The sequence below is a fragment of the Nyctibius grandis genome, chromosome 2, assembly GCF_013368605.1.
Source record: "Nyctibius grandis isolate bNycGra1 chromosome 2, bNycGra1.pri, whole genome shotgun sequence".
Lineage (NCBI taxonomy): Eukaryota > Metazoa > Chordata > Aves > Nyctibiiformes > Nyctibiidae > Nyctibius > Nyctibius grandis.
In genome coordinates, this window is record NC_090659.1 from 50,423,715 (window position 1) to 50,445,174 (window position 21,460).

Genomic DNA, 21,460 nt, shown 5'->3' on the forward strand with positions numbered 1-21,460 from the left:
ATGCAGAGGCTTGTATTCCTTCAGGTGCAACAGGAAATAAATGCTAATATTTTCAGCCTTCTCAGTCTTTCAAGTCATAGAACATGTAATTCTACACTCCTGCAATATTATATTTGGCAAGGTCTAAAGCACCATCACAGCCCACAAATGACAAAGGAAAAAGAATTTGTGGTTAGGCATTTCTGAAGGCAGAACCCAGCCACACATTTTGGAGGTGCTTGAATTTCACAGCTTTGCCATTTGAATATACAGCATAAATTGAGGTTCATTTAGAAAAATCTCTGCTCTATTTCACTTCTAATCATTTGGTGAGCTGGAATCAAAAGTAAAGTTTGCTGTTTTTCCACAACAGCATATTACACAATCTTCTTGTCTTGGTTTAACCCTCCTGCAGCCCACTGCTATTTCATTTCTATCCTATTCTTGTCATTATATTTTTACTTCAAAATGGGCAATAATCTTTTCCAGCAACACTTAATGGAATTGCAAGCTACAAAATGTCCCTTTTTGAGGAGTAAACCTGTTCCTCTTCAGCTATGTAGGGCATATCATGGAGGATCCTAACTGGAAAACAGACAGTGTTGTGCAAATTTTTGATAAACAAAGCATACTTTGTTGACTTGGATTAGAAATGTTGATTAGATTCACCAGCAAGGTTTGTTTCCAGTGTGAGACCTTTCCATAACACATGTTTTAATGGAGAGGGTGGTTACCCAACCCTCCATTCGCATAGGTTTCTATTCTGTGTCTATATATAGGCACAGATGAATGCAGAGGGATTGAGGCTGGTTTTGTATGGTCTGTAAACTACCTGGCCCTGAGCCAGCTCCACTCTGGAAGATGGAAAGCCAGGTTAAAGTGGAGCTATGTCCAAGCCAGTAAGACCTGCTAGGAGCTCTTCTCTACCATTGCTGTCACCTTCTGGACCTGAGCTGGCTTGTGTCTGCCTAGCCTCGTGAACGAGCGGAAGCACCCAAGTGTTGGATGTCCCCCTCCCTCCAGAAAAAATATAATCCATTATGGGCTGAAGGAATATGCTGCAGAGTTCAAGTGATGACCAGTACTGTGCGCAGAGGGAAAATCCTCATTTATGACGAACAAATAAGGAAACAGAAATGGCTTGTTTGCATACTCGGACTGCAGTGGAAACACTTCTCTTAATTCCCAGCACAGCCCTCGCAGGCGTGCACTGCCCTAGGAAATGAGTTGAAAGTTTTCAGCCCAGCAAGGAAAGCCCAAGCATCCCAGGCAGGAGAAGGAGGGAATAGGTTGGCATGCTTCTGCTATGTCGAGCCACTGCTTGCGCTCTTCTCGTTAACAGTACGAACGGAAGGGGCAGGGTTCGGGCAGGTAGAGCTGCACTTGTCCTGAACAGCAGCATCCAGCCAGGAGGGCAGCAGGAGCTGCAGCTGTTTCCCCAGGGAAACAGCCTGGCTGGCTCAGAGCCTCCCTCCAGCTCCATGAAGCTGGTGATGGTCTCTAGAAGGATATTCCCTGATGAATCCATCCAGGCTTCAAACAACGATAGCCGGAGAGCTCAATGCGATGAGGAATACGAGGCTGGAGGAATCTCTACCTGCCAATAAGGGCAGACAGCTGCCCAGGGGAGAACTGCCATTTCTGCAGGAGCTGCTGGGTAGTAATTAAGGAGCATTTGAATCCCTGGTGTAATCGCACCACATCCAGCAGAGTAAAATCCAGGTTATTCCCTCTTGCTGGGTACATTTAGGCTGTAAAAACCTGTGGAAGAGAAAAAAACCTGCTACCAGGTGACAGTACACAGCATGCTGATCTACAGCTGCCGTCACTCTCATGATCAGAAATTGCAGGCAGCTGAGGGTGAGGGCTGCCCGCAGCTCCACAGGGCTCTCAGAAACAGTGTTGTGCTCCCACCAGGCGGTCAAGCCAACAGCCATCCCTGGATGAGGACATGGCCACTGTGTCATGGGCAAGCTTTGCCACTCTCCAGCATTTGTACACTTGTTGACCAGCTTTCACCCAGCAAGAAGGGGCAGTGGCATGCACGCCTGGGCACCGGCTCTTTAGTTATACAGCATTTAGTCCAACCCTTTGCAAAAAGCGTTGGCTGTGTTACACATTGGCCAGTGCAATGACTGAACAAGCTGGAAAGGACCAAGTATCAAGTCTCATTTCTGCCCTCTCAGGTACCTGTCATGCAACTCCTTCCAGGATCCATCTTAGGAGTGATTAGGGGTTTTGGTCCTCTCTCTTCTTTTTTTGTATGGTGAAGGCACACAGGCCAGATTCTTCTGGTCTGCTCTTTTAAGGCACCCCTTACCAGCATGGCAGCGTTTCCAGCACTGGCATGGAATCCCTCTTTCTCTTGGAGTTCCTCTTCCTTGAACCTTGGTGGCCATGGCTGCATCTCATGTCCCACATAAGGTCACACTAGAGTCCTGTACCATAGCATTAATACTTCCTTCGCTCTTCAGCCAAACTGGGATGCCAATATTGTATTCAAATTATTTTTTCGGCTTTTGCTACAAATCCTTCATTTAGTTTTCATGCAAGAAGGTCATTAGAGACAGAGCTTGCTCTGAGACATTTTCATTACATAGAGTAATAATTCTGATTTGCCTGACTGTACAAGGTCACGTGCTTGGATGGTAATGCATCTTTAGAGCATACAACTCCCAGCATACTAGAGGATGATTTTATGGTTTAAGTGTTGATCTGAACAAAAAGGTTGCAATCACATGTAGCTGGGCTGAGCAATCCTGGGAGTGCCTGAAGCCACAGGGCACTCCCAAGATAGCAGGTGAAGTTCAGTCATCTCTCCTGGCAGCAAAACACCAGTTATACACCACACCACCTGTACATCCCTTGAAGCAGTCCTTGTAGGGAAGACCCAGACTGTCGTGACCTTGGTCACAGGGTGGTGTCACTGGGACAATGATGGTGTAGAAATCTGGGCACAGAGCACCGGAGCTGCCCTCACTGCAGGCAGAAGCACTGCGGTAAGCCAGGATCCCCTGTGGGAGTCCCAGGTGGGACTGGGAGTACCTGCCTCCCAGACAGGAGGGCAGGCTGGGTGATGGTGGCAACTGGGCCAGCCTGCAAGGGACAAAGATCCCACTGCTAGCTCTGCTGCAGGCCTGCTGTGAACATCTGGAGAAGGCTGTTAGCAACAGCAGTGAACTCCAGCTGTGATCTGGGCCAGAACACGCCCCCACAAACATGGAAGAAGAAAGTCGCTGTTCTGGGCGCAAGCCAAGGTGGTGGTGAGGGGGCACAGTATGGTGGTGGCCAAGTGCAAAGCGTCTTTCAGCTTGAGCCGTAGGCATTTCTCCTCCTCTCTAGAGCAGCTCATTTCATCCAGCTTTTTCTAAAGTATTCAACTTTTTAAAAGTGTTTGGATTTGTTGGGTTTGGGTTGGGTTTTTTTTTAGGGATGTATTGGTGTTTTACCTGGAGGATGTACTAAACTTGCCTGTTTGTCAGAGAGATGCAGCTGAGTGGAAAATAAAATTCCCCAGGTAGATTTCAAGAAAATGCTTTATTGAAAATAAAGAGGTAGACCTTCAGCATTAAAAAAGGAGAAAAAAAAATCAGTTATGGTTCTTTTAGCAGGATTCCTGTAAGACAGGAGAGATATTATTAGTAAAAGAAAAGTATCAGCAAAAAAAATCTTCACAACCTAGTGCTGATGATTTAAGAGTAGTCAGGGATTCAGCAGACATTTTAATGTGCCAGGAGCAGAAGGTTTAAAAATAAAAAAAGTTTGTGATTTAAAGGGAAAGTTATCAATGTTGAAACATCAGTTTGTGTCTCACTCACTTTCTGTCTTTCCTGTTGGGTCTGTCTCTCACTTGTGAAGTGCAGGAGCAGCGTTTTTCTTCCTCTTTTTTTTTTTTCCTTTTAAGGGAAAAACAAACCTAAGAGTGAGCATGTTCACAGTCACGGTGTGAATCGTAACTCCTGCTAGACACATCTTTCCTGGTGGTGGTTTTCCTGGAAGGGGCAGGTCAGACACCCTCCACGCTGAGATGGCACAAGGGGTGCTCCTGCTCTCCCTGGACTAGTGGGCAAAGGAAGAAGAAAAAGCCCTTGCTGATGTTTGCTGGTAAGCGGCTAACACCAAAGATGAAGATTTCTCCTGTAAAAATGACATCTGGAACTGCGCTTTGTCTGTGAGGTCTTACTCAAACACCCTCCTGGCTCAGCCTACCTTGAGGTGACCACTCCAAGGCCACGTTTGCTGCCAGCACAGGCCAGTACAGAATCACAGAATCACAGAATCAATCAGGTTGGAAGAGACCTCTGGGATCATCGAGTCCAACCATTGCCCTGACATATGTGCCGATGCAGCCCAAAACACGCCGTGCCCGTGCCTGCAGCTGCTCACGCTGCCACGTCCACACGGACCACCATCGGGAGAGCCAGCGGATCAGCACACACATTGGACATGCTGCCGTGGGCAGCGGGCTAAGGCAAGGCCCATACCGCGGAGGACAGACGCCTTTGCACCCTCGCCGTGGCGGTGCGGGGCCGTGGGGCGCGCCGGGCCTGCAGATGGCGCTGTTTAATTGTGAAAATGACGCCACGCCCCCGTCACAACCGCGCGCGGGCTTTGCTCGGGCGGGGGCTGCAGCCCCCCGGGGCGCCAGCAGAGCGACCCGCGCGGGCGGGGCCTGGCCGGTTGGACAGCGCGAGCGGCAGGTCGCCCTTCACGGTGACAACGCAGTTTCGTCTTCCCGCTCCCTGGAGAGGGAAGAAAGAGTAACATGGAGAAAAGGCCAACGCCTGCCCACATGGTGCGAGCACAGCTCCCCTCCATCCCGCTGGAGGAGGTTGGCCCCTCGCAGGCAGTGAGATGCTGACGTATTTTAGAAGCTCTCTGGGGATTTTGGGAGCCCTCCTGGGTGTTAGGAGATACACGCACTAAATCCTGAGGTACTCCACTATTGATAAGAAGTGCCAGTAGACCATAGACAAGGTTGGCCACAAAGGCAGAAGAGATGAATTGGTTTAAATAGACTTTCAGATTTGTAAAAGCTCAGCACACCTAGCAATGTCAATTTCTTCTGCAAATCTCCCAGAGTCTGCCTGAATGCTTAGGCACCTGAAAGCAACTTTAAAACCTGTCCCAGTTTGATCCTTTCTGCAGGAACACTCTACCAGCCCAAAAAATGATCTCTTGAAGAACTTTAACTTGGTTCCTTGTTCTGGCCTTGGGACACAGCCAAGCCATACAGCCGTACAAAACACCCCTCACTTACCAGAGGCGTGAAGGGCAAGACGTGTAAAGGATCCTCACAAATTTCAGAGCATAAAATTCCAGCCTCTTTCACTGGGGCTCTGTACCTTTAAAACACACTACCTCTGCTGCAGTGCTTTTCTGCAGCCTTTTAGGGAGAAGGGAAGAGGAGGAGAGAGCAGGCAGGATAGATGGGGAAGGGAACGGAAAGCAAAAAACCCCAGCAACCTTTGGTATCAAAAGCTGGCCAAGCTGAAGGGGGAGAAAAAGAAAGAAGTGGAATGAGGAAGAGGACGGAAAAGTCCTGCAGGGTGAGATAAGGATACCCAGAGGTGAGCTCTGATGAAGGTGTGTCAAAATTTCAGGTGCTTTCTGGCATTTGTAAACTTATTTGCAAACACGGTTTCATTCTTTCTTTTTTTGGGACACATCAAAGAAATAATTTTCTAAGCAGAAAGACATATTTATATCTATGAAAAGGCTTCTTCAAATCCAGCTGAGCTCAGCATCTCTCAGACTACCACCACATTATCCCCATTTTGCAGGTCTTGTCAACATTCCCTGCAATGTCCCTGTACCTGCTGCTGCTGAGGAGACCATCCCTCCTCACTGACCACAGGTGTACTCCCTCCCCATCCTGGAGGAATAGGGCTTCTTGTGACAGCAAAAGCAATTTAAGGATCTCTGATCCCCTGCACTGGAGGTGCTGCACCACTGTCACTTAACCATCCTCTCTTTAACATTTTGCTGCCTTCCCTTTTGAACCCTTCCCCTCTATATGCAACCCAACTGCTCATGACCCAACATCTGAGAAACAATGGAGTAGCACAATAGCATGGATGCTATTCTAGAAATATTTTTTTTTAAATTGAAACCTCACTGAAATCTATTAAAACTTTACCATCCTCTGAAGTAGACAACAATCCTGATGAGACAGGGACTGAGACATTGCACCAAGATACCTTATGGTATTGTGATAAGTTTGTAATCGATCAAACAAGTGTATCCTAAAAACTTGCCACCTGTCAGCTGACAAATTGCATTAGCTTTTCTAATCCAACTATAAAGTAAAAATAGGTTAATTTAGCCACCAACTTTGTCCTCAAACATACCTTTCTTGATTTTGAACCCACAGATCATTCTGCGGTCTGGCATTAGCAGAGATGTGAAAACCTGTTGCTGAGTTAGTTAATTAATTGCTGAGGTGAACATATTTTACAGCCATTAAGAACCTCAGAGGATCCTACACCCCCTGCTTGAAAGCTATCAGATGATGTGAAATATGCATTGACTTAACCAGTTATGTGATAGTGTGAAGGTGACACAGAAGCACCTTCCATGTGATAATGAATGATGAAAGTGTACCTTGGATCTTGAAACTACCAGAGGAAAAAATAGTTCTACTTCAGGCCAGGAATGCAATTTTTCTGCAACTGGGAGAGAGCCAAACGTGTTTGCATTATCACTAAAAATGCCTCTCTACAAACATAGGAGGATTTTCAATTCACATACGTTTCTCCCAGTGACAGAGAGAGTCTCCCAGACAGTTGGAATCCAGAGCTGGCCAGATTCCGCTTGTCTCCATCACCCTTACTTACCATCCTCTGTGAAAGGTTTTATTTTGCCTCCTTCGCACTGCCAGATTGACTGAGGTACTCCGCTATTGACTGAGGTACTCCAAACAGACTTTTCTGAGGTCTGTGGAGGATGTGTACAGCACCCTGTACTGCAAGGCTATATGAAATCTGTGTAGCCAAAGGAATGGGTTAACAGTAAGGTATCTGATATGTCCCAGACATTAATGGCAAAGGGCAAAACATAACCTTACTAAAATTTTAGGATTCTCAGGAGTCCCCAGAAAGATCTTTTCTTGGCACAATGCTATTCATTATCCTTTTTCTTAGTACTACTTTCTGGAAGAAATTCTAAAATAATTTCTAGTAAAGATGGTGAAGTGATATATCGTGATTAGAGCAGAATGTTTACGTGGGAAAGCTCGCCCACATTCATAAAGGGTGCTCAGATAAATATCATACATCATAGTCAAATTCAAAAATACGCCTTTAGAAATAGAAATTTTATCCCTGTTACCCTCATATTGTAAAAAAAAAAAATCCAGTATCCTGGGATCTTTGGACAATGATAATATTTTGGGGAACATCATAGATAAGAAAGTCACTACGAGCTTCAAGGGCAGCAGGGTGGAGAGGAGTGTAGATCTGGAGGCATGAACAATGGATAACAAAAAGGAACAAGAAGGTGGTGTTCCCCTCTCGAAACACAGCATTGTAAGGCCACTCTGGACTACTGACTGCCTGTGTCTCTGCCAGTAAATTACAAGCACCCTGTGCTGCCCGCTAGCATTGAGGATGGCTGGCATGAAACAGTCCATATCCATGTCCATAAACTATCTTAATTTCTAAACCACGGCAGCTGCAGATGAGCTGCCTGTTGGGAATGGCCACTGGATTGTGCTAACCCCAAATAGTGCTCAGACGTTGTCTGGCCTGAGCCGATCAGTCTCGTTAATCCAGGCCAAAACCACACCAGAGCCTATGCTAACAATTTAACACCAGGGGCAACCAAGTTCAAGCGCCCAGAAACATTTCCTGGTTAATTTACTATTCTAGATGTAGCCGGTGTGTCTAGGCTTGATAGATGCATTGGGAGGATGATGTTGAAAAATGGGAAAAGTCTCAGAAGAAGGCCAAAAAAATAATTTGTTGTCTAGGAAACCTAGTGAGATGTTCAAAGAACTCCATTTATTAAGTTTATTTAAGGGACCAAAAGGCGTTGATCGTGATCTGCAAGAACCCATATAGGAAAAAGGTTTCCTGTAGACAACTACCCTTTGCTCCAGGAGTTAAAAAACATGCTGATATCCAGGAGCTGGATAAAATCAAGTTGTAAATAAGGCACATATTTAAGCATTAGGGGAATTAACTATGGAACAAATTAACAAGTGCTCCCACGAATTCTTCTTCGTGTGTGATCCTTAATTTAATTTGTTTCTAAAAAACATCTTGTAGATACAGCAGATGCTTGAGGGCTCATAAGGAAACAGTATCTGAGTTTCTCTGACTTGTGTTATACAAAAAGCCAGGCTAGATTATTGTCCTAGTACCATGGATCTTGAATTCATGATTTGATCAAAAATATACTGTCAGTACCTCTAAAGTGTAAGGGGGCAGACTTCCTGCTAGATCTGTGAAAAAAAAAAGAAAAAATGTTGCATGTGTACTTGTAATACAAAATATGTAGCCAAACAGGAGCAATTTAGGCAGAAATTACTGTCTCTTATAGGTGCCAGCCACCAGCTGGAATAAAGCTGCTCTGAAAAACAGAAGTCACTCTTGACATAGCTGTGCAGAAACTACCTGGTCTTATCGATATGAACGTGCTACATCTGCCCTTTCTAACTGTGTGAAGAAAGCAAGATCCACTCTACCTGGTACCTATGTTTCACTGAGAGCACTAGAGTTTCCTTGCCAAGGAATTTTGCAGGATTTTTGCCCAAGAGGTGTTTGCATATCCCAACCCAACCCAAATATAGCATGAGCTAATTGGCATGCTCTACCTTACCCTCAGATACAAAAATACAACCATGATCTGTATTATTGTTGTATAAATACAACAACAGCTAAATTTGGAACAAGTTTTCTGCTTTGATAAGAAACCAATGACACAGACAGGTGGGTTTCCTCGCAACATCAACTTATTCATGAGGCAAAGGTACAGAGGGGAATTCCCTGGAGGAAGTTAGAGGAGCAGAACTCCTATCCAGCCCTTTTCTGTGTAGTAGTTGTCTTCCCCCTAAGATGAAGGGAAACATCTGGAGAGCGTTTTGGCCCAGTGACCACCTCCCATTTTCTTTAGTAGCTGTGGGAAGCTAAAGGCACCCAGTGGTGTCCTCTCCCAGGTTCTCATCCCTGACCCACGAGACAACCTGTGGTGACAGCAAAGGGAAAAGCCCACACCTTCACCTCTCCTGTGTCCCAGGTCAGGCAGTAAGATGTGGGTATATTCTGCACTGCCCAGGTAACTTCTGCTCCTCTTCAGGGACACCACCAAACCAACTATCTGTCAGAGCCACTGCAGGGTCCTATCCAGACTCTCTGCAAAGCATAGCATTTCTTGTTAGCTCCCCCCACAGCATCTTGAGCCTTGGCTTTGTGGGACAGGAGATGTCTGGGCTCTCTTGGGTCACTGGGCTGCCAGCTAGCCCCAGATGCCACCACTGTTTGCAAACTCTGGAGCTGCAAGCAAAAGGCATTTGCAGCTGATTTTGCCATCCTGAGACATTGGCTGAATGCTCCATGACCTACTTGTTTTAGAGATCTGTAGTCTTTCCTTTCCAGTTCTTTGATAGCAGACAGAATCACAGAATCACAGAATGTTAGGAATTGGAAGGGACCTCGAAAGATCATCTAGTCCAATCCCCCTGCCAGAGCAGGATTACCTAGACCATATCACACAGGAACGCATCCAGGCGGGTTTTGAATGTCTCCAGAGAAGCAGACTCCACAACCTCTCTGGGCAGCCTGTTGCAGTGTTCGGTCACCCTCAGCGCAAAGAAGTTTTTCCTCATATTTATGTGGAACCTCCTGTGTTCCAACTTGCACCCATTGCCCCTTGTCCTGTCAAGGGATGTCACTGAGAAGAGCCTGGCTCCATCCTCATGACATTGAGGTCATTTCACAAAACAGGTATCAATTGTCAAAGTTTGTCAGAGCAGCAAAATGGAAAAGTGAATGAATAACAGCTGAAAACAGGTTAGCAAAAATAAGTTTACTGGGTGATTTCCAGATGAAAGCCTGGAAGAAATACAGTTCATATTGAAAAACCTTAAGATCTAAGCCCAGACATGGAGTGCAAGAGGCAGCAGCAAAAGCATGGAGATCACTCTTCCACGAAGGAAAAGTGAGAGAAGAAAGCCTCCGGACAAGGTATGGATGAGAGATTTACAGTATATATAGTAACACTGCACTCAGTGGATTAAAGGAAAGCAATTTCAGCTGTGTTTCCCCTGCCAGAAAAGGTGACAGCATATACAGAGAGAAGTGGCCGAAGCTGGCTCCCTGCTGAGAAATCGCAGTGATGCTGAGGCACAGGGAGTACGTACCCAGATGCAGTCCGTCAAAGTCAGCACTTCAAAGCCTCACATCTGCTGCCCTCACCCTGGGGCTGATTTCCACTACATGTGTCCAATAGACCAATGGTGCCTTTTCCCCCTCCCAGTTATGCAGCAACAAAGCTATCATCTAGTCAAAACATACTTTTCCTCACAGTAAAGAAATTGCCTCTATGTCAGCCTTTGCTGAGAAGTTATTCAGCTCCTTGCAAGCTACATGTCTCTTCACACAGACAAATCACTTATCCCACTACCCAAATTACCTCCACACCAGGAATTAGCTGGAAATGTAAATATCCTGCCTGCAAAACTTCAAACATAAAAATGGGGCAGGGAAGGGGGGAGAAATCCCTGCAAATCTTGTGGTTTTGGAATTGTTGGATTATATTAACTTGGTTATTGGGATTCCTCAGCTTGACGCAACATCATCCCTCTGGGAGGAAAGGTATCTGTCATACTGCCTTCTGGCTCTGCGCACCTTGTGAGCATGCACCCTTGTCCAGCACTTTATAATGATGACAAACCCCCCCCCTGGAGACTGAAAGGATTTTAATGCTATAAATAGCTTTTTAAAAATGAGATTCCTCTGAACGTTTACATTTTCTATTGGTGGATGGTGTCAGGTTAATGATTCATTTAGAATAACAAAAAGCCACCTCGGATGACAAATTTTCATCCCTTATTTCTGTAGCTGTCATTGGAACTAATCCAGGATTTATCTCCACAAGTATTTATGATTTTTGTAGTTGAGTGTAACCTACTCAGTTAGTAATTAAATATCTTTGTACATAGAAACATTGTACACTTTGCATTGTGTGACTTGTACTTTATAGGTTGTCTTAATTTTGTTTCTTATCCCTTTTTCTTGTTGCAGTAGGTGTCTAGGGATTGCCCAATGCCTTCTAATGTTGTATTATGGAGCAAATTACTTCTGATATTTTCTAGATAGTTATTCAGATAAAATAAAACCTATACTGAACAACAAGGAATTAACCTCTCCACGTTAACTTAGCATGAAATGGTTGATAGTTACTAGGACCACAACCTGCTTCCTAGGGACTTCATGCACCCAGATGAAGTTTCCTAATCTGCTCTTCTCAGTAAGTAGCCATTAAAGCACCCTGATCCCAAGTGGTGCAGTAGAAATAATAGAAGCTTTGCAGCATGTTTTTAAAATCATTTTTAGCGTAAATTCCTAATATCCTGCAAATCCCACTGAAAAACAATATTAAATTACTAGTGTGTCAGTTGAGAAACAAGCCCCATCAGCCAGAGCAGCATAAGTCAGCACCAGAGGAACTTCAGCTCTTCCCTAGGGAGCTCCACATTGGTGCAGAGCACCAAACTTCACAGCTCCCTCCAAAATTATTTCACCCGCACATGGCAGCACAAATTGGTGGCCAAACATTTGTGTTCCTCCAAAACCTCACCCTTTTCTGGGATATGTTACGTGCATTTCAAGGTGTCAGCCACATGGCTTCTCCAAAGCATCTTTCACATGGTCACGTACCACAGAAGCTGGATGTCCTGTGGTAGGCATGACAACAACCTCCACGGACACTAAGAGCACCCTCCCTCTGTCACACTGAGCCAGGCGCTGCTGCTGCCTCACTGTCCCCATCAGCCTGCAGCATCCCCCGGTGATCTGTCAGCACTGGGAGAGCTACCAGCTACCTACACAGCCTGAAACCCAGCCTGAATCACAGAATCACAGAATCACAGAATCAACCAGGTTGGAAGAGACCTATGGGATCATCGAGTCCAACCGTTGCCCTGACACCACCCTGTCAACTAGATCATTGCACTAAGTGCCATGTCCAGTCTTTTCTTAAACACATCCAGAGATTAAAAGATGGGGGTTGCATGTTTGTGGTGTCACAGGGAATTCCAAGTCAGGCTCAGCTCAGCAGCTAAAAGAACAGGGTTTTAACAGCCTCCCATCTCCGCAAGCTGAGGCAGGTTTGTGAATAGCTGTGTGTTTGAGGCTGAGATTATTTATCAGCTTAAGCGTCTTTCCCGAGAGAACTGAATAAAGAAACTTTGATGGGGCCACACATTTCCAGACTATGCAACATTTTATTTTATTCATTTATTGTATTCATAAATAAAAATGCCTCATTAACTGTGGAAATGAATTTCCTCTCCAATTATATTTATCTTTTATTATATATTTTAATATAGAAAAACATGAAAGCACTGACATAAAATAATGCACTCTATTGAACCCTCTGTATTTATCTAAAGTATTTTTTCCAAAGTCCTTCTCTGTGAAGCCTTAAAACATTCAAGTTTATTCCTCTTCAGAAGCAAATCAGATTTCAAAACCTTCAGCAGACTGGAACATCCATCCAACTAACTACTGGTAATATAAATTCTGCAAACACAGGACTATTATTCATCACAGAGCTCACTTAGCTTTGCAGAAATGAAGGAAATAATTTATAAAAACACACACATAAAGCAAACCCATGTCTTAAAAAGTCTGTGAGTACATGAGATAACGTCATAGGCTTAGACCCATTCAGGGGGAAGATGCTCTTTGCACACATTGATGTTTCTGGCTGGTACCTTGAGAAAAACAGCAAGAGGGTGGGATGGGGCTAAAGTTTTTCCCCAGATGTCAGGATAATCTCTTTTGAGTGTTTCTAGTATTGTCATCTACATGATCAGTTAAAAATTTGAGAGGCAACTCTTGTAGGCAGAGATAATCTAATTTGTTAGAACTCTTGCTATTAGATCACCTGATTTGCTGTGACAGTGTCCTCAGGAAAACAAGTCGGTAACACTTTCTGGGTGTTGCTTTCCAAGTGTGAGAGTGTGAATCTCTATTATGCTGCTTCTACGGACAGGGACTGAGCTCGGGGGGGGAAGTGACTTGTTAAAGATGCTGCAGTGAGTCACTGTAAGGGCTGTCAGCACCCAGACCTCCCTCTCGCTTGCTGGTTTAGCAGAGGCCTTTACTGACATCCTTGTAAAATTAAAACTTATGGGCTCATTCCTTCAGGTAGTTACAGACACACTAAACTTCAAGCATGGGAGCAGCCCCATTAAAGCTGTGTGCATACTTGCATGAACATCTTTTTTACAGAAGCCCCAAACTAGCCCAGAAATCAAATACAAGTTGGGGTGCAAATCCACCTACCCGTTTGCACTATTCTTCTTTTCAAGTTATATTCTCTGACAGTTTTAAATTTTGCTACAAATAAAACTCACCTGAACTTGAGGGTTGTATTCATTTTGGACTTTTTTCCTGCCCAATCCACTGATCTAAAGCAGTTTGGGTACAGCTTTATTAGCATTCTGTGAATTATTTTGTTGTGCAGCAGACTGAAAAAAGAGCAGTCTGAAGGATGCATTATTAATAATAAAGTTGATGGTGTGATGAGATAGTAAAAGGTGGCTTAAGCAGTGTTATTTGGGGTAATTATAATTAGCAGTAGCCATTTAAAGGTCCCAGCGTGTTTTGTGAGGGTAGAAATGTTAACCCTAGTGTCTTGGCCAGTTTCCAGCATAAGCAATTACATTCTTCCCACAATAGTTAACAATCCCTTGTTGCTTCAATTAGATATGGTATTCTTCAGCTTCTCTCTGAGAGCTGTTAAGCTGCCTTACCGGCGTTGTTATACGGATGTTGCATTCCAGTCGAGAGGTCCCAGTATTTTAGCTATAAATGAAGCGTTCCCTGCTTGTAAAAGGCTTCTGTAGAGTAGTCTCAGAGCACTGCATAAATCAATAAACAACAGATGCACTTGATATTGTACACTGACTTGAGGGCAGGAGCAAAAAAACAAAGGCAGGAATGATACTGGCAGAAGGATAACACCAGGATATGAATAAAACTTGATCACCTATCCCCATGCAGGGTACACAGAGGGGGAAAAGGGCAAAGGCAGCAACAGTGGGCTTGGTCCTGGAGGAAGAAAACAAATAAAGTCCAGAAAAAAATGATTTAGCATTGAATCAACCACACAGTATCCAAAGGGAGCTTACTTTAGCTAATTTTAGGCATGGAAATAAGCACAGCTAGTCCCCAGACTCCCTCTGTAATGAGCAACAAAGAGAGCTTCAAAAAGCAACATGATGAATACCAATTCCTTGTGTTTCTATGAAATTCCTTAAATTGGCTGATTTCTTGCATGGGTAGTTGCAACCTTGCTATCATGGTTAAAAGTCCTTCACAGCTGCAGTTAGGTACGATGTTCCTCATTTTCCAAAGAACTGTTTGAAGAAATCTTCCCACAACCTAAGCAGTTCTTGAATACCCATATCCATGGGTGTTTTACAGCAAAATAATAAGGACTATATCCTAAGAGGTCTCTACACAGACAACTATTAGTTATAGCCAGGATAAGAATGAGTAGAAATGACGGGGTGTTAGGGACAAAATGTCAACAAATATCTCTGTTTTGTCTTGGCAACCTGGATCACCCTACCGAATAACCTGAACTCTTGTCCTCTGTCCATCTTTCTTCTACTTTTCTACTTAGTCTTTTTTTTGTGTGTGTGAAATATCGGAATTCCATAATTAGAAACATCCAGTTGTGGTTTTGGACTATATGTAGAAGGAGGAGAGGAACACTACCAGCAGCTCATCTGTAAGGTCTTGTTTATTGCTGGGGGTTGGTGGTAAGGGAGTCATAAGGGGTTTTTTTCATTTTCATAAAATGTTGTGCTGTTGCAGGAAAGCTACTGATATGACTATCAAACCATCCCCATCCTCACTATCTGGTGCTGCCCTGGCTTTTTTCCTCTAATACTTCACACCCCTATCAGAGGGCTTTGAATATTCTGGGTAGCTCCTCTTTCCCCCTGCTCTCACAAAAGCTACCTGGTTAACTGTCCCCTTCTGAAGTTAGAGTTGAAGGGTAAGATATTGAGCTATAGGTATAGGATCTTGAGCTTCATTTTCTTGTTTCTTCTTATCAGAAATATTACTGAGAGCACTTCTGAACCAGTGGAATTCAGCTGAGGTATATTTGAAATGTATCAGACTGGCACGAACCCTCCAGCCCACGAGGGGCAGTTCTGCCATATTCAGCTGGAGCCTTCAGACAGACCCATACAGATACAGGTTCACAAAATAGGTTTCTGTTGACCTCACAAGACAGGTGGTGGGATCCCAAAGCATAATTAGATGTCACTCTGAAATACAAATTGTTCAAATTCAAACTCATTAGCTTAACTTCTGTGCAGGAAAATCCCATTTATCACATTTTGTGTGTTTTGAAGACTTCCTCTATAACCCTATTATTTTCATCTGCATGAAACTTCTCAGGACTGTTCAGTGAATTACAGACCAGGATTTGTAACCTGACTAACAGACTGTGCCAGCTATGACCATACTTTGGTGATCTAACTTTTCGTTGGGCCTTATGTCTGCCTTCTACTTCAGATACTGGGCATGACCCATTAAATATCCTTATGATCCAGCTATAAGCCATTGCCCTAACGATCCGTTTAGTATTATAACCCTGTTTGAAGGAAAAACTGCTACAGAGGACAAGCAGATTTCAAGAAACGAACAGTGTCATCCAGAGAAAGGAAGGCAAGCGATGGAAATCAAAGCTCCAGTTTGTTTGTGTCTTTTAGTGACGCAGACAAGATGAAAATGGTTTGCAATAGGCCTACTTCCTCCTCTCCTTCTGAGAGGAATAAATGGGTCTTTGAAAATTTTTCCCCTCTATTCCTATAGTTGCAGAAATAGGTGTTTATTCAGGATGTGAGGAAGATGGAGGGGGGCGTTAATGCAGAAAGAACAGGACACTGATTGTAACATATCCCAGAAGTCCATTTGTCTATTCATTCCAATATTTGTAACTTCAGTACTTACAGGAAAGATGAACCCTTATGCCCCGGTCAATAGAGTGATGAATGGTGCGGACAAAATGGCAGATCACCTGTAGAATTCCAAAGATATCTTCTCCAAATGGTACCTAATCTACACCCAGCAGGGAAAGGAGGTAAATTTACTTTAAATTTAGATAACAGTGGCAAAAAAAAAAGGCAGAGAAGTCAGCTGGTAAAGAGTGCAGGAAGGGAATATGGAGGTGAATTGTGAGAAACTAGTTGCCCATCCTTTCTGTAGGACTGTAATGTCCATAGGTGGTTACTGTGCCTGTAACTGGGCAGTCCCCTCTTTGGAAGGGCACAGGCAGGGTCCTGCTACCCCTTTAGCTGACACACCTGTCTAGGTGGTGATCCATCTCCACCTCGAGGAAACAGAGAAGCAACAAACATTCCTGGTGTAGTACCTGATGCTGTCACAAGCAATGGTGAGTAAAAGCAGGGTTTTGGATGATATTTTCTTTGAGCTTGGCTGAAAGTTAAAACTCAGGATCAGAGTTAGGGATGACAATGAATGCCTCCGAGGCTGAGGAAATGGGTGAGCTGTATCATATTCAGATGTGTCGTTGTTCACAATTCTCTGTGCAGTTAGGTAATAAATACATAGGAAGGGTGAGCCTCTACTCAAGAAAACTTGTGTGTGTTAGTGGTAAATTGCAGCAGCATTACTCCGTTCAACAATAATAAGCACATTTAACACTAAAGAGACAGCAGAATGGGAAGGGATGCAACTGGGGAAAAATCCTTCTATTTTGGAAACAAGGGGTATTCTCATTACCGTGCAGGCATTCCACACACAGAAAACTCCAATAAATTGCAGATTTAGTTCTACAGGTCCCATGACTCAGGCCACAGCAGCCCTAGTGCCAGAGCTATATATTACTGGATCCCTCAGCAGAGCTGGCTCAAGCTGTAGTGATGTGGCTGGCTTGCAAAAGGTCACTGCTAAATTAGCAAGATCACGCAACCTTGTCATTTTACGCTCGTATGAGCCAGAGCTGTGCCACTTACTGCCCCACACTGCATCTAACCTGCTCCCCTGCAACCTCATACACTGCCAGAGTTCTTCTGTTGCAATGACTTCTGTAACGTCTGTGTGGTTCTGAGTGTGTACTTGATCTTCAGACAAGACGGAGGGTCAGACAGGACTGTATTACCTGGATCCCCTTCACCTGAGCAATAGTCCTGAACAATATCTATGACACCAGGAAGAGAACACAGCTGGTGGGACTTTAACTGGTGGGACCAGCTGTCTCTGTATCAGCATGTACCACTGAGGTTTGGGGAAATCCTGGCAAATTATTTTATGGGACATTCATTGGGGCTGCTGGTTATAACTCTGAACTGTGCAGAAATAAGAAGGAAGCAGTAACAGTCTTTCTGCATACCCTGCATTTCTCACTATGTTCAGCTGCATCTGCTTTTGTTCCAGGCTTTCTGCAATCCTCGATATCCCATACTCAGAAATAATCATCTCAACACTGTTTAAGTACAAGCAGAGATTACAAAGATCTAATAGAAAGAAAGTGCAAACCATGGGGGAAAAAAGAACTTTGCACCTGGAAAACATAAGGAACAGAGAACAGTGGGAGAGAGGGAAGGGAGGCAGTTTAGCAACTAGGACTAGAAATCCTGATTATCTTACAGTGCTTCTTTCATCGTCTCACCTCCATTACTCCAAGATATGGTCTGTGGCAGACTTGGTGCTGCATTACTGACTTGGTCTAGAAAACGTGGCTGGAGAAGATGATTAAAGGTATGAGGGATATCAGGTGCTGAAGAGACAGCAGCTGACTTTCCTACTCACAGTGTTACACCTCCACCACCTGAAGTATCTCACAATGCCCATCCCACTTCACAAGTACAGCATACAATAGCAAGAGCAGAAGCCTCTGCTCTGAGCTGTGAATAGCATTCACCCAGAACATGCTCCCCGTGGCTAAAGAGGCAGTCCCTGCTTCCCCTAGTAATCTCTTACTGCTGGGCCAATAGAGAGCAGCCAGCCTCCAGGATGAGGTGCACACCTGGGCCTTGCTGTTTGGTTTCAACCACAGGTTCCTATTCTCCTCAAGCAAGAAAATGAAAGCAGTCACCATCCTCCCCCCAGCTGCGCTCCTCCCCTGGGCTATTTTAGGACAATTGCTTCCAGAATCTCTCTGCTGCCTGGGCTAGCTCTGTAGGCAGCTGTCTTTCTGCAAAGTCTCACTGCCTCTGATTCACCACCTGGACATGTGTGAGAGACAAACAGGGACAACACGCACCAGCTGCCTCTGGACACTTTGGGGCAGACTGGCTCCCAGCACAGGCAGAACTGGTCTTCAGACCAGCTCTCCTGGGGCCAAGACTCTGGACAGCTGGGCAGGAGGAGACCTTAGCAGGGAAGCCTATCCATCTTAGAGCTGGTGCATGGAGCAATAGAGCACCATGCCGAGTTGTAGTGCAACTGTGTGACTTATGATACATGAACTAAGGCTGGATTGGTGAGGATCAGAAAGTGTTAAGTACAGGCTTGGGCTAGTTTCACTTCATCAAAGCCTTTTTCTGGTCAAACCATCATCGTTGCTCTGCCTGTATGTGTACACACACACATGTATGTCTGCATTCAGTTTTTTTAATTGCTGCTACATGCCTCTCACAACACCAGCCAAGGAGCAGCTCGATTTCCCAGCAACCTGAGGCTAGAGGGCCTGGCAGAGTTTCCCACAAGGTGCTGGGGATCAGCAGCTGCAATGGGCCTGGGCAAACCCTCCAGACAGGTAAGGAGGTACAGGTGCATGTTCTAGGGACATATTTTGGGGCAGAAGAGCATTGTTCTGAACTTCCTGGCTCTAGTCAGAGATGAGAAGCTGTGTAGACAGGGGCAGTTGAAGAAGTAGCAGAGGTATCAGTGCTATCTGTACTTTAAACAAAATGTTCAGAGGGTAGAAATAACATGGGAAATGAGCCTTTTCCCTTGACTGTGGCTCTGCCATCAGTTTTAGGACCTTTCTGTGGACACCTGGGAAGTAAGGAGACACCCAACCAATTCTTGCCTTCTCTCTCTTGGGGCTCTGACCCTTACCCTTGCATTTTCCTTTTTTGGGGGATCAGGTGGACTGGGTCTGTTCCTGAACCACCGCTGAACTCGGGAACTGGCCCCTCCTCATCTTTCAGGCTGCAGACAGGCTTGCTGTAGTACAGGCATGCTTTCCTTGCCCTGTTGTCAAACTGGCCGCTGACAACCTCAGCCCTCTTGTAGGTCCTCTAAGGAGAGGTGGCCTTGTCTCTGTGCTATTCCCTCACTGCCCCTGCTGAAGCATCTCTGCAACAAGGGTTCAGAAAGTGGCATCTTGCTGCAAAACAGCCTCCCTACCCAGAGCCCTGGCAGGACTAATACTAATACCTCTTTCTCTATCCAGTCTGGACTCCACTGGGTGAGACTGGATCAGGAAGATAAGAATGTTGTATGTATGGCATGGGATGGCTTGCACTGGTAATAAGGTGCTGTCGCACTAGGTGCTTTGGAAAATCCAAAGGCAGTGCAGAATTCTAATACAAGACAGAAGGTCTCATTCAAAGAAAGACAACCAAGGAAAGGCGCATTGCAGACATCAGCTGCAAAGCAAGGTTTGTGCAGACGGACATAGCTAACGAAAGCCCAGTGGAGGAAACCAGCAAAAAGAAAGTGCAAGCACAGGGCTCAAGACCTGCAACAACTGGAGGGCATGATCCTGGGTGACAATGAGCAGGAGCAAGAAAGAATGGCAAAAGCTGTTGCAATAACTGTGGATGTTTGGATTTGGACAGGCAATACTGATCCAGTATACAGTCTACTGACAGAAAGTTAATCCATCAAAACACTTTGAACGCCTTTGAAATTGGCAGGAGTTTATACACAACTGGCATTTCGTATTGCAGATTCAAGGCGGTTTTGACCAAGTACTAAACACACTTCAGTTTTGACACATCATCAAACTACATCCTCACACTGTTGAAATATGCATATATACATACATACGTATGTACACATATATAAAACAGGAGGCATCCCCACCCCAGAAGTCAGTGGCGTCTGAAGCCAGATACTGCAGCTGCCTAGTAATGCCTGGCAATTATCATCAGTAGATGGAAATATCCTCTCCCAGAAAAACAAGCAAACCTATACTCTGCAAGGAGAAAACCCCACTGTGAAAATCAGTTTGAAAGGATGTTTTTTAATAAAAGCATTGTAGGCTGCAATAAAATACCTAAAGGCTTCATTAGAAGTCCCTAGATACATGTTTTTCAAATAGTTACTGTAAGGAAATATGGAAAGCACTATCAATTACACTGCTGGAGAACCAAAAGCAACTTTCTGCAGTTTGGAGGCTAACTTTGAATTGCAGAAACACAGGCAGCCACACCAGGAAGAAAGAAAGCACTTGATTTTATCTTTATTGTATGCATCCTATTTTGACAGATTTCAAGACTGTTTGGGGAAAATATTGATTTGATCTACCTGGATTCTCTGCCTCCATGTAGATGTGTCATTTATTTTTGCAATGATGACAAACATTTTTTTGTCCATTTCTGCCTCTTGCTGTGATCCTGATGTGTAATGTGTGCACTACACTCTGAGTTTGAGCTCATGCCATTCTAGGCTAAAGAAAATAAGGAGCAGGTGGAGTTGCTGAGGGGGCTACTGAAGATTGACTGAGGACTACAAGGGGATGAAGACTGGTAATTTCTTATAGTGGAAGTTTCATGTTTGATTTGTGGATACTTAAATGTTTTCACGTGGGAATGGTTTCAGGGTCTTGTAAATTGAATGTAAGCGACACTGTACTGACAGTAGGCTGGCTTAGTCTGCTTTGACAGATCCTCTAAGAAGCAGTTTGCTAGGTTCACAGAGATACCTTGACCACAGATGGAAAACTTCTGTTTTACAATATGGCTTCATTATGTCTAAGTGGGACAACTGCGATAGATGGGTACATGCATGCCTGCTAAGTACAGCTCAAGTTCGATGTGCCCAATTGCTAAGAAAGCTGGGTTAGCTGCAAGACTGAAATTTGAGTGTTGTTGGTTCCTCCTGGACCAGCCTTGCATGCTGCATAGGTGTTAGACTCAAGGGAGGATCTTTTGTGTGTAAGATAGGGTGGAGTTTGGGTTCAGATTCACTACTAACATGAAACCTTGACTTTTGGCAAGAACTACTTTTTAAGGCTGATACTATCATTACCTACTCTTCTGTTTCACATTTTCTTTTACCAGAAATCTACTGAGAGCTTGGGGTGAGAATTTTCTAGG